This window comes from Corvus brachyrhynchos, unplaced genomic scaffold (genome assembly GCF_000691975.1).
Source record: "Corvus brachyrhynchos isolate BGI_N302 unplaced genomic scaffold, ASM69197v1 scaffold69, whole genome shotgun sequence".
Lineage (NCBI taxonomy): Eukaryota > Metazoa > Chordata > Aves > Passeriformes > Corvidae > Corvus > Corvus brachyrhynchos.
This window is the reverse complement of record NW_008240228.1, coordinates 5,214,434-5,227,791: the sequence shown is the minus strand read 5'-3', so window position 1 is coordinate 5,227,791 and position 13,358 is coordinate 5,214,434. Positions and strand designations below refer to the sequence as shown.

The following is a 13,358-nucleotide window of genomic DNA, read 5'->3' as shown; positions in this document are numbered from 1 at the left end:
GCTGGGTTTTTCCCATTCTGGATCCCGGCCCAGACCCAATCTGGGTTTTCCCCTATCCGGATCCCAGCCCATATCCAGACCTTTTGAGTCTGGATAAGTACTTTCCAGTACCTTAAAAGCAAAGAAGGGCTGTGCCTAAAGACAGGACCCAAGCATTTTCAGTGGTGTCTAGAAACGTTTGGTTGGTGTTTCCCTGGGGGCAGCTCATTCTATTCCTGTGTTTCAGCCGTGCTGGTGAAAGAACTTTACTTTCTCCAGCTAATTATGTGGAGATGTGTTTCATCCTGGAGCAGGAGCAGGAGGTGCTGAGCTGCAGGTGTGACAGTACCACCACTGGGGTTGTCACTGATGTAGAGCAGGTGGTGATTACAGCTCTGGCAGGTGACATTTCGGCTCCTGGGCTCCGGATAAGCACTGAGTGTTCTTCCCCTTCCCCTTCCCTTCCTCCTCTCCTTTCTAGAGTGTTGAAATGTGGAACATCCACAACCCATAGGAGAAGGAGAAGGTGGCTCTGTGTTTAGTGCACATGGAAAGCTCTTCCAGCATCATCATGGAAGGGTTTGTGCTCAGGTACAGCTGTGACAAAAGTCCAGCTCTTTTCAGCCTGTTGCGTGTCCATTCCTCCTTCAGAAGGGATGAGAAGAATCATTACTACGTCCCTTAGGTTTTTTGTTCCTACCTTGAGCTGAAGCCAACTTCCCCCAGGCTTAATTCAACATTTAGTAGTGTTGGAAACACCAAAGAGAGGAAGAAAGACGGGGAAAATGTAGCTGCTTTTTGTGCCTGAAGTGATACAGATCCTTCTGTGTAAGAAGAGGTGCTACCTGCTTTCTCTGGTTTTGTTTTTATGTTGTACTGCTGATAATAACAAGAAAAGAAGATTATGGGAGCCTGAAAATGATAGAATGTTTTTGCTGTTGATTCTTGCTTCTGACGCTGCTCCTTCACATCATACTTTTCCCATTAGAAGTAGGAAATTAGCCCAATTTTGGGTTTGTTTTTTAATTTTAAATGAGAATTGTAAATGCAAGGTATTGCTGCTGTCCTTAGAATACATCCCTCATTTTCCTCACTTTGTGCCAAAATGGAAGAGCAATATCTTAGAAAAGCTGTCCCTGACTTATCCTGTCTCGTCTGTTCTTTACTAAATGAGGGAAGAAAAAGACAATTTATTTAAACAAAAGATAAGTTGGATGTATAATAATAAGGAAACATGAAAAAAACCCTAAAGCTGTTAGTGTTCTTTGTTTTCATAGGCAATCATTTGATTTAAAGTAATTTTAGGCAAATATTTTTATTCTTGTTCATTGTTGTTTTTGTAAGCTGTAATTCAAGTGTTATGAAATCTAATTATACAAGAAAGATTTGTCTAAATTCAAAGCAAAATCCCAAACATAATAATAAAATTGCTATACATCCCCAGCTCAGTTCCTGTGAATATTAGTTCTCTGTTCAAAGGCTCTCCATAGGATTCAATTTTGACCTAGAAGAAGGTGGCAAAATGTATCATCTCGTAGTGATAAAACAATATGAGTACAAATGGACTCAATCCAGTTCTGATGCAAGTTGTAAACAATTAAAAGTACATGAGCTACAATGCCCAGAGCTGATAGCTGAGGACATTACTGCACACTTGGGGTAACGCTGGGAACCAGGAAAACAATTGTTTCACAATAGGACATAAAAGCAACAGAAAATATTTGTCTCGGCAGAGCAGCGCAGCCTTGCAGGGCCGTGGCGTGGGGAGGATTTTTCAGCGGGCTGGCACGAGCCTGAGTGATGCATAATGGCAGCAGGGAATGGATTTCTGCATAGCTGAGTAGGTGACGTCATGAAAGAAGGACTATTTATCACCATAATTTAACACAAGATGCAACACAATGGCTTGATGGATGCACTTTATGGTTTTCAGCCAATCATAATAATGGATCTATTGACTAAAGTTTTAGATGCCCTTTATATACCCTTCGTGGATAGAAAAAGAGCAGCGAAAACAGAGAATGAAGAGGCTGGGAATAAGTCAGAAAATACTTGCCAGGAATGTTTTCAAAATTCAGGCCTCCTGTGTAACAGCCTTTTGACCTAAAGCTTCCCCAGTTGTGTTTCTAAATCCCTAAAAGCTAATGAGGCTCAACAAGAATATTTCAATTGAATATTGGACTAATTGTAACTCACTGAAGAAACAGTTCTGAAATGTTTGGGCTTTGTTTTGGCAGTTTTGACTGAGATTCTCCTTACTGAGATGTCTTGTAACTTTGGCAGGTGGGTGTAGAAGTCAGTTTGGGCACTGAGGTAGGAGCAGGGAAGGAGAGAAATTTTCCTTTATGCCTTTAATGTGAAACTGTTGACACACAAGAATAAAAATCCCACAGAGCAGACATCCAGCCCTGGCTTCTCCCTTCTCCCAAGAATGCCTTGGCCCCTCAGAGCTGCCTCCTTGGTGTCCTCTGGTAACTTTTTTCCAGGTCACCTTGTTACTTTGTTGTCACCCGTCTGCCAAATAGGAGCAAAGGCAGGGGTTGTCCCTTCTCAGCTCGATGGTTCCAGCAGTTCCCTGGGAGCTGGGAGATGAAAGATTAAATTCATTTAGGATGAGGAGGGCTTAGCAGGTTCCCAAAGGGAGTGGGAAATCTAACTAGCAGAGGGTGTCTCCTTAGGGAGCTGCTTTGATTTGGGAGAGAAGAAGGAAACTAAACAGATCCTCCTTAGACCGAAAGCTGAATTTCTCCATGCTGGAAAGCTCCTGGATTTTACCTCTCAACACAGGCATGTTTGTATCCCTTGCAGGCAAAACACAATATAAATGGCTGAGGTTGAGTGTTTTGCCCAGCATGGATAGGGAGTGTGGGCAGAGCTTTCCAGCAAAGATAGGAACAGCTTTTGGGATTTCATGTAAAGTTTCTAGATAACTCTGGGAATTGATTTAAGATGTTAAGTGCCAGCCCATCTGATGTATTCCTAGGGCATGAAAATCCACCTGATTCTCATCCCCAGATGCTGTGCTTCCATAGAGGGATGATCAAAGAAACAAAAAGGCAACAGCTCCACAGCTGCTTCCAAGCTGGATGGATGGAAGGGGTTTTCTGAATATTATTGTGGTTTTTACTGGGTTCTCTGACCTAACTGTCAGAATTTAATTGAGCTTCTTGATGTTGGCATGTTGAATCTTTCCTTCTTGGTTTTTTGTGATTGGACTCCATGAAAACACCTGAAATACCTGAAACTGTGGGTTCTAAATAATTGATTTATGTTTTCTTGCTTTTTCTAAATTAGGAATAAAACTTTTTAGCCATTACACTTTGGAGGTACACAACAGTCAAAAAGAGAAGTGTGTGCTTGTGAATTAGAAAGTGAAAACTGACTTCATAATGACTGGGGCCAATGAACCTTAATAGGTTCTTCTCTCTTCTGGAGGGAGAACTGGGAAAGAACCCAGGAGTTTTGGTCTCTCCATTTGGAGAACCTAGAAAACAAGCTGAGAAGAAGAAATACCCACAGGGGGAAATGTAGGGTTTTCCACATGACACAACAGCACAAACCACTTGTTCAGCTGAACCTTAAAAATCTCTCCACTAAGCTGATGGAACACTGGGAAGACTGGACTTCCTATTTAATTTTATATAAACTAGCCTAAAAAATGACTTCAAACTGACTAGGATTTAATTTTCAGTGCTAACCTTCAATTAATTTGTAACTTTCTTGGCACCCAGTTTGCTGGAAATGGCTGTAATTATGTTGTTTTCTGAACGGTGCATTCATTCAGGCCATATTCTATAAGACTATTTATACAGCTGGGGAAAAAATAATGGTATTTAGGGGGATGGGGGAAATGCTAATAGAAAACTTACTGAAAAAATCTGAATTATTGATTTTGAAAAAGTATCTTATTAACTTGCACTTGATATTTTAAATGGAATGCTTAGTTCTTAAGAGAATTTGGGATAATTTTGTTGCCTTTAACAAGAAATGCATGGTCAGCTTCCCCATGGCTGCCTTTAATGCATGTTTGAGGCTGGCACAATTATATACGGCAAAACCCCACGTCGCTCTGCTGTGTGGGGTTTTACAATGACAGTGTTTTTTCTTAATTGATCGGCATAGCAGGGTCCAATTGCTGTTAGAGGGGAATTATTCCAAAATCTGAGAGCATGAGAACACACAGAGCAAATTTGTTACCTTCTTTTTTAGAAAAAAAATACAAAAAAATCCCTTTTAAAAGACTTTTTAAATGCACAATAAACTGTGTTGGCCTATGTTGTGAAATGCTGCATGTTGTCAGATAAACAGATTTACTCCGGGTTTTTCCTCCTCGATTTTTCTTAGTTTAGAAGCTACTGAGGTTTTTGAGCATTCCTTTTAGTGTGCTTGGCATTAAAGGCGTTTGCATGTGAGTGCCTCCTCCTGCCTTTAAACCAGAGCATGCTCCCTGCTGGAATATATCCCTCTTGTTTGAGTCTTTCCTAGTTGAAGGTGCAGCTTATGGCAATTTAGTTGGATTCCCAATCACATCTTTGACATGGGTTTAAGGGCAGGAATATTTGCACATAGCCTTAACAACCACAGTTTAGAACCAGGACTAATAAGAAAGCAAAACCATCATTAGGTATTGAATTTTTAACTAAATTTTCCAAAAAGAGCTTTTTTTTTTATTAGCTGTGTGTCAATCCTGACATGCCAGGTGATGGACAGGAATGAATCCAGGTGGATATTGGCACCGGTTGTTTCTTATTTCATATTTGGTTTACTGTAGCATCACTCAATCAATCCCAAGTTATTAACGTGTCTGTGAGTAAGTTGATGTCCTAGAGAGCACGTTTGCCTCTTCTTAATCCTTTAAATATTTTATTTTGACTTTCCCAAGTAGCTATTTAAGTGGTGGAAAGGGAGAAGAAAATCCTCCACGGGAAGAGTGAACAAATTCTTCTCTTTTCGTGAGACTCGTACCTGTAGATTTATGGCAGAAGTATTGCTTCCCTTGAACGTGAAGTTTTTTACTCTTAATCTGGAGTTTTGTGGGTTCCCATATTTTTGTGGAAGGATAGAACTGGAATACAGTGGGCTTGCCACATACTGATGTTCACACTGCTCCTTAAAATTACTCTTTGACTTATTCATGCCATTTGTCCTCAGAAAGGAGTTTCATTGTTTCTAAAACTGCAGCAGTTGAAATGAAAAAGCCTGAAAGATTATATGGGTCTGAAATATACCTTTATATGTGGGGGACATAATTACCTCTGGAAGAAACAGGAACATTTCAGGATGGCTCCTGCTACACCAGTACAAAAATACCGAAGTGGTAAATTTATTATCTGTTTTCTCGATTGAGGAAAGTTGGTTTGGAACAGAAACTGCAGCCCTTGAATAAATATTTGTCACCCAGGAGAGTCAGTGAGGGGCTAACAATGCTTTTTGTGCCGGGGATCGCAGATTCCCACTTTTCCTTTCCCCGTGTGCAGACTCTTTGCCGCATTACACGGGTGGAAGGGGGAGGCCGTGGGCCATTGCGCACCGATTTCTCTCGGTCCCACAATTACAGAGACACCTGTGCTAAATAACATCCTGCTGCTCTACTTGGAAAATTACAGGGCTGGTCCCACTCTAAGAAGGCCAGGTGTCCATACCTGAGCTCCCTCCCAGCTTCTGCCCGCTCCTAAGAGATGCTGAAGCCCCCACAGCTCCACATCCATGAAATTCCTTGACTGGTGTCACACCAGCTCCTTCAAATACTTCCCTTCTCCATGGCAAGTGTATTTTTGACTGAGAAGTGCTCTCCTTTTTCTGCTCAGGTCTCAGGTTTGACCACTTGCCTTTGCAGTGTGTCTACTTTAGCACTGCTCAACTCTCTGCCGGTTGTTTCAGGCTGCTACTCAAATTACACTTATTCCAGTTATTATTTCCATCATTTAGTATGAATTTTACAGTGATGTTGTTTTTATGCTTCCTTACCCTGCCACATGTGTTAACTATACAGAAACTGTTCTTCTTGTGGAAGAAATTATATACCAAAACTACCCAGTAAAAAGCTTGTTTTATAGTACTTGTAAAATTAATGCCAAAAATGTATGGTAAAGCTTGATTTTTTGACATTAATGGCTGGTTATTTAACATGTTGTGCTCTTGTACTGCCTGGAAAACAGCACTTAGATGTTCAGGTGTGATGTCAAATTCCCACCCAAGGATTCAAAAGTTTAAGAGGCTGTTAAGTGAAGAGTCAGGGTACAAAAAACACAGTTAAATAACACCTGAAATGAATGAGAAGTGGAATAAATAGTCGGAATTTTAATTTTTTATTCTTTTCTAATGAGCCAGATCCAGTCTGTAGTGTACTGTTAGGTGATCCTTGTGCATAGATGGGATATGTTGCTTTTTGTTATGTTAAGGAGCATTTTTTTTGCATTTTCCTCCCTCCCTGTGGCTGTGCAACAACACAGAGCTCACATGCCAATAATCTTGATCCATACTAGCAAGTGAAATGCCTTTAGATGGAGGGGGCAGTCTGACAGAAATCAAGGAGGAGAAATCCAGAGGCCTTATAGACATAAATTAACTGGGTTGTGAAAACAAAAATGTTTCAATAAATGCGTTTCAAGAAAAAGTATTTTGGAAGCCTCTAAGAAAAGGTGAAAATGAAATAAATAGAATTTACTGTTTATAAATTGGTAGCTCCAGGAACACATCATCATCTCACGCAATTTGTGATGAGATATTTAGCATGGATCCTGGTTAAGAAAGCCTCAGCTCCCTGTAATTGTAGCTATTGGTGTCCCTCAGGTACAGGGCTCTGGTTGCTCTGAGAGCCTTAAGAATGTGAAGTTTGGAAAATCACAGCCTCCAGAAGAAATGCAATGATTTTTTAAATATATCCCACTTAAGCAGTTATCATTTTAAGGGCGCGTTATCAATACTGTTTATCATATTCCTGACCCTTTAGCTCCTCAGTCCAAAGGCACTGGCTCACCTCGGAGAGAGAGAGAGATGCAGAACTTATAATGAATGTATTAGAAAAATTTCTAGGAGGCCTTGACATAGCTTGCAGAGATATATATGAGAGTGTCTCCCTGGAAATAGAGGGAAAGGGTTTTTATGGAGGTCAGAAACCCTATGTCTGGCTTTGCTGGGTGATACAGTATTCACTTTTACTTCTGTCATTGTTCCAGGACTAAATATTTCTTGTCTTAAACCTCACACTGGTTAATTACAGAATAAAAAAAAGCAAGGAACTGTTTGAAGCAGTTGATTTATGTGAAGCTGGAAAAAAACCCAAGTGAACCAGATTAGAGGACAAGTGCAGGTATCAAAGTAGCTTTATAAATGCAATTTAATATGGGAAGCTCATCTCTACGTAGCAGGTCTGCATTATCCATGTGTACACAAGTAGAGGGTTTGTCCTGTGGGTACAGCACATCAATCCTCTCAGTTCAGCCAGGATCAAGGACTGCTCTCCACTTCCCACACCAAGCAGTGCAAAGTGACTGATGTCCCCCCGATCGAGGGGTTCCTGCTGCCGCGCGTTCACGGCCATGTCATGTAACACCTGACCCTGTGTGGTTCCTGGTGTGGCTGAGCCAGTGTTCCGGGGTGAAACACCATGGAATTATGTACTCCGAGCCACTGAAGCAGAATTTTTATAGCCTGACCCCGAGGACAGCTCTGATATGTTTTAGGGAATAAAATGAGGCCGTGTGGGCGGATGCTGCGAAGCCTTCTGAGATGGCTTCAAAAGGCAAAGCAAGTCTTGGATCACCTGCCCTGTGGGATGGCAGTGTCCTGCTCTGAACTCTAACCCAAACCTGTGAGGTTTTGACTGAAGGGAGCACTCCTAAAAAAGAACCCAGGTGGAAAACCCTGGGGGTGACACTCAGTCGTGGAATTAATGTATTTAGCACTTGAAAAGTCTTTTCAGGAAAATACCTCTGCTGTGGGTGGCCCTTTTCATGCAGAAAATGTTTTAACCCTTCTAGTTTTTTGTGATTTTATTTTTTGGTGCTGATACTGTCTTTCTCTCATTCCCAGAGAATCAATGGAAGTGTCTTTTTCTTTTCTCTGCAATGACGTGCATTTTAAACAAAAGAAAACATAAATAAAGGCCAGACTGTCATCAGTTTAAAGTATTGCATAAGTGGTTAAATTTAATCACAAAGAGACAACCAGCTAATGGTTTTAGTGGAATTCATAAAATCCCATAAAACACAAAAGTTAAATTTTGTCATATAATGTGAATCAGTTATAGGAAGCAGCACAGCTTCCTTTTTCCCCCTGAATAAATTCTAAACAGTCCTTAGAAAATGAATTACCAGTCTGCAAATCAGGATGACATATTTTTCAGCTATAAAGCTAAAACTACTTTCAGACCACTTAGCTTCCAAAAAAAAAAAAAAAAAAAAAAAAAAAAAAGATGAAAACAAAAAGACAGCAACTTTGGTTTTGCTGTGTTGCTGTCAATAGTCTTGGTGCTTGGCTGTGGCTCCATTTTAACAGCCTGACCTTGTTTAGCTCAGCCTGAGCCCAATACAAAGCCCTCTCTTCCAATTTCCCCACCCCATCCCAGAAAGCCCCTACCCTGCATGAGTGTCTCCAGCTGGAGATGTGCCAATAGAAGTAATTACGTGATGAAACTATTTAACTTTGACTAAAATACTCTCCCCAGGTTCTTTCCAACCGTGTGTCTTATATCTTGTTGAGGCAATTTTATATCGTGCCTTTAAAGTACAGTAATGGCCACTTGCATTGACAGAATCCTCGTAAAAGAGGAAGCCCGAGACCTTGCTCATGAAGTGCTATTGATTTTCCGAGTCCCTGCTCGAGTTGCCAAAGATACAACACTGTTGTTAGGGAGAGAAGACACTTTGGCCTTCAATATCACAGGAGGGTTCCTGTGTAAGCACAGGCGTCAATGGGTTTCAGTGATAAATAATGCATTTGGGTGATAACTGCCCATATTATTTTGTCAGTTTTATATGACTCAGCACTTGCTCTTGCCAGGAATTTCTTTAATGTCCCCTCTGGCTGCTGAAGTTTGAGCTCGTTCTAAGTGCTGTTTATATTTTAAAGGTCCATTTGCATTGTGGTGAAAAGCTGAAGTTTCTGTTTATCTTAGGCAATGGCGGGTTTTGAGCAGTGGGAAAACTACAGACACTCCACATCACTCACTGTGGTATTTCCACAGGTAGGGCACTGGGAATGAGAGTTAAATACCCTGCTCTGTGTTTTTCCAGTGTTCCTTGATGGAGGAATCTCTGCCCATACCCCTGGTCTCACTTGTGTCCTTAGCAATACATCAGAACTACCAGTACTGTGCTCAGCCCAAGATGCCTTTGCAGAGCTTGGTCCCAACACTGCAAATCCCACTGGATCCTCTAAAAGGAGAAACTTTTCCTTGTAGGAATTACAATTAAATCTCAACAGATTGTGCTTTTGTGACGATCACATTATTGTAGCCAATAGATAATTATTATTTATCAGTAGGGAGAAAAAAGGGCTGGGTAGGAAAATTACAGCTCTGATAATTAGTTTTTGATGACATTAACCAATTAATATAATTTTATGTTTTCCAATTTGAAGTTTAGGCAAGGTTGCCTTTATTTTCATTTCTATTCCAGTGTTTGAGTCAGTTCAGTCTTTCAGAGAGGGTTGGTATTGGGTGCTCTGGAGGGTGTCACCATCACCAGGCAGCTGGGGAGATGATGCTAAAAAGAAATTCCACATCATTTCCCTCCACCTTTCCCAAATATTTCCTTGTTCTGAATGACGTTTCTATTTCATTTGCTGTCTCCTGGATCCTTCTAAAAAGGAAGGAAGCAGCAGTTTCCTTCATGCTTTGATGCTGCCTCCAGCCACTCAGTTTTACAAACCTCCACTACATCCCACAGCAATCAGCCTGTTCCCAGGGCCACAGCCCATGGAAATCAGCTGGATTTGTCTTCTTAATTGTGATTTTAGTGTTGCTTCCCCTCATCTCAAAAGATTTCTTGTTCTTGTTTACCATGTTTAAGGAGCATAAGGCAGCAGCGCTCTTTATTGGCATGTTCATTTGCCATTTGCCAACCATCTTTAAAGCAAAACTGTAACCAGATTTACTTTTGACAGCAAGGAATATTTTGGCCCATTTTACTGCCTGCAGAATGCCTGGAAAGTTTTAAATTAATGGCAACAAGTGAAGAGAAAAGAAAATCAAAGAGCCATTTATTCCCTCAGAAAGGGACCTATTTTTCCTCACATTTCTGTATTTTCTGGCTTTGGCTAAGAAAACATTTTCAAATGTTACAAGCACTAAGAATTTCCCTTTCATTTTACAGTGTGCATGTGAATACTATTAACTGGACATTTCTATGTATGCTAAAACCTTGAGTTTCAGTAACTAAACTTGCAGTTCAATCTTGAGTCATATTACGCTGTATTATCCTTTTAACTTTATTGTGATTGATTTGTGTCAACTTCAACTATACTCACTAGGAAGTCAATAAATAAAGATCAATGGTTTTTTATTTCTCCTGGTTCTTTACTAGAAAGAATAGATTGGTTAAGTAACAGAAGTAATAGTGATGACATGGTTTCCCTCAGCATTTTCTACTCTGAAACAGGTGAAATATTTTTCAAAATTCCATTGCAACAACCATACTTGTGTTTTCTTGTTATTTGCTTTTTCTCTGTAGTTGATGTTTTGAACTCCCCAAACTTACAGAAACACAAAATACAGATGTCCTCCCTGCATAAAACTTTGCACTGCTTTGCACTGCAGGATGAATCTATAGTACCAAGTCCATTTATCTACTTATTTCCTATATGGGATATCTGTTGATTCAGTTGAATGGGAATTGTGCCTCTGGACAACAGGGATGCACCCTAACAAGCAGGTATATTTCTGATCTCCTGATCTTCTCCTGCTGGCTGGATTTAGAGCTGGGGGTCTTTCCTCTGGAGCAGAACAAAATGATGCTATGAACTGACACCCCCTGAAATGTCAATATTGGTTTGGTTGCCTCTTGAGTGACCAGAGAAATCTGGGATTGTGCCTTAACGGGTTTGTGTTATAAGAGCTTCTTCAATAGGAAAAAAATATACAAGGAATGCCAAAAGTAACATCTGGAGCTGCCCAGAAGCTGAGTACCTTGTGGACGAGTTAGGATCCCAGCCCTCATGCTGTGGGCAGGTCTGGCTGGCTCTGTGCTAACACTGCTGACAGCAGTGTGAGATCTCTGCATCTCAGCAGAGAAGCACAGTGAACCTCAGATCCATCCTGCAGTTCTGAGAGGAAAAGCTTCTCCTCTTAGAGTTATGTACAGTAACCTACTGATGCAGAATTCACTAGGAAGTAGGTCGAAGTGTCAGACCAGTTATTATCAGCAACCTGTTTCTCATAAAAACAGAGGGAAGAAAAAGCCATCTTGTTCCCGAGATTTATAGCAACTTGACTCCATGTGACAAGTGATGGAAAGCTTCCCTGCCACGCATATTACACTTTGGGTGCTGACCCCTCAGTATATATCTCCATTTAAGTCCTTCAGAACTGTGCTGAAGGGAAGCAGAGTGGCCAGATGCTGTAAGCTTCTTTTTTACGAAAATCTTTCATCTGGACATTTATCTCAAAGAGCATTCATAAGATTACTTGAGAGCCTATCCTTGGACAGGAATCCAAGCGCTGGGAAGGATCAAAAGTCAAGTCTCTGCTAAGAACAGCCAGTACATTCCCAAGGCATGGAATTAGGTGTCCTGAGGAGCGGGGTCAGTTCATTCAGAATTGTAAATTCTGACATCTAAACTAAGCAGCTTTTAGAAATAACTTGTATCTGTTTGCCAATGACTTTATGATCCATGTTTATATAGGTTATAAATCCTTTCCAGGAATTATATAGAGGCGCCTTGCTTTGCTTGCCTAAGCTGTTTGGTTTTGCTGTTACTTTACCTGCTGGTTTTTGTGTCCAGAAATCTGCTGGAGTCCCACGTCCCCGGAATAGGTTCACCTCCTCAGGCGTGTGTGCTCCAAAGCCCGGAGCTCGGAGCTGACACACGTCTGGCGATGGCGTTACAGCCCAGGGGCATCTGTGTCACTCTGAGAGCAGTTTCCAGCCTTGGAACAGTTTGTGTGGGGCACAAACAAAGCCTTCCTGGCGGGAATTGTGCTGGCAGAGGCCCTACTGTCAGCGCGGAGCAGCTCCTGCCCGCGGAAGCGGCTTGGGTCGATCCCTGCCCTCACGGCTCGGGCCGATCCCTCCCCTCACGGCTCCGGCCGATCCCTCCCCTCACGGCTCCGGCCGATCCCTCCCCTCACGGCTCCGGCCGATCCCTCCCCTCACGGCTCCGGCCGATCCCTCCCCTCACGGCTCCGGCCGATCCCTCCCCTCACGGCTCCGGCCGATCCCTCCCCTCACGGCTCCGGCCGATCCCTCCCCTCACGGCTCCGGAGCTGCTTCTCCTCACGTATCATCCATCACTCGCTCCCAGTACACCTTCCTCACAGTTTCTGATGCAAAGGTAACCCCAGCCCAAATTAGGTCTGTGATTTTCCTCTGCTCCCTTATTGTGCATAATCTTTCCCTTCTTCTTTTCCCCCACTCGAAGCCCCCTGGGAGGTTTCTCCTGGGCCTGCTGCATTAAAACTTTGATTCTGCACAAGTCGAACTTCTGGACTTGATGTTGGCACCACGGAGACTCTCGATCTGAGCATCTCTGAGATTGAAAAGATGCCCTCCTGTGCCTGCCTGGCACACAGGGAGCCCTCTCCAGCATATGCCATCTCAGCCTCAGGTGCTGGCAGTCTGAATCCTCATCTCCACTTTGTGGGCTCATGGTTAATCTATAAGGTTTGTAAAAACTTTCTGAGGTTTATTAAAAAGCTCTCGAATTAATTCAGCCTTTGTGTGGTCAGCCTGTGAGGCTGGGGCGCACCTGAACCAAGGAGCAAATTAAGGAAATTCTTAATCGAGGCATAAAAATGCAAGAGCCAAATCTTAGAGCAACAAAATTACTGCTTTTAAAACCTTAATCTATTTTACTTCTATTATTGAAGCAAAACTGTAAAGACACAATATAGATTAATTCTATGATTTTAATGGCCACAATTTTATTGTAAGTTTTTATATTTTAATAGATAAGGAAGTTATTTAAATTCTGTGGGCTTGCTCTTGTAGCCTTCATTCAGGTAGGTCTCCTTTTACCAGTCTCTCTGTTGAGTAAAAACTACAGAACTGAGCTTTTTAGCTTTTGTTGGGACAAATACGTATTCCTCATTTTTACTTCTGCTCTGATGGGTTTTAGAAGAAAAAACTTGAGCCACTCAGCCAAGTGATTTGAGAATGAAGATTACAGCAGTGTTTTGGGTAATATATTAAACTAATTTCAATTTGGACAGTCTTCCCTTG

The 13,358-nt window shown here is 41.8% G+C and overlaps 1 long non-coding RNA gene across 1 annotated transcript in view; it reads right to left on the bottom strand.

Moving 5' to 3' along the window:
- Positions 1-12,443, bottom strand: part of LOC108449367 — a 43,255-nt gene extending 30,812 nt beyond the window's left edge. Inside the window, exon 1 of the long non-coding RNA XR_001865535.1 lies at positions 11,903-12,443. This is a non-coding gene — a long non-coding RNA (uncharacterized LOC108449367). The remainder of the gene's footprint in view (positions 1-11,902) is intronic.
- Positions 12,444-13,358: the final 915 nt, after the last annotated feature.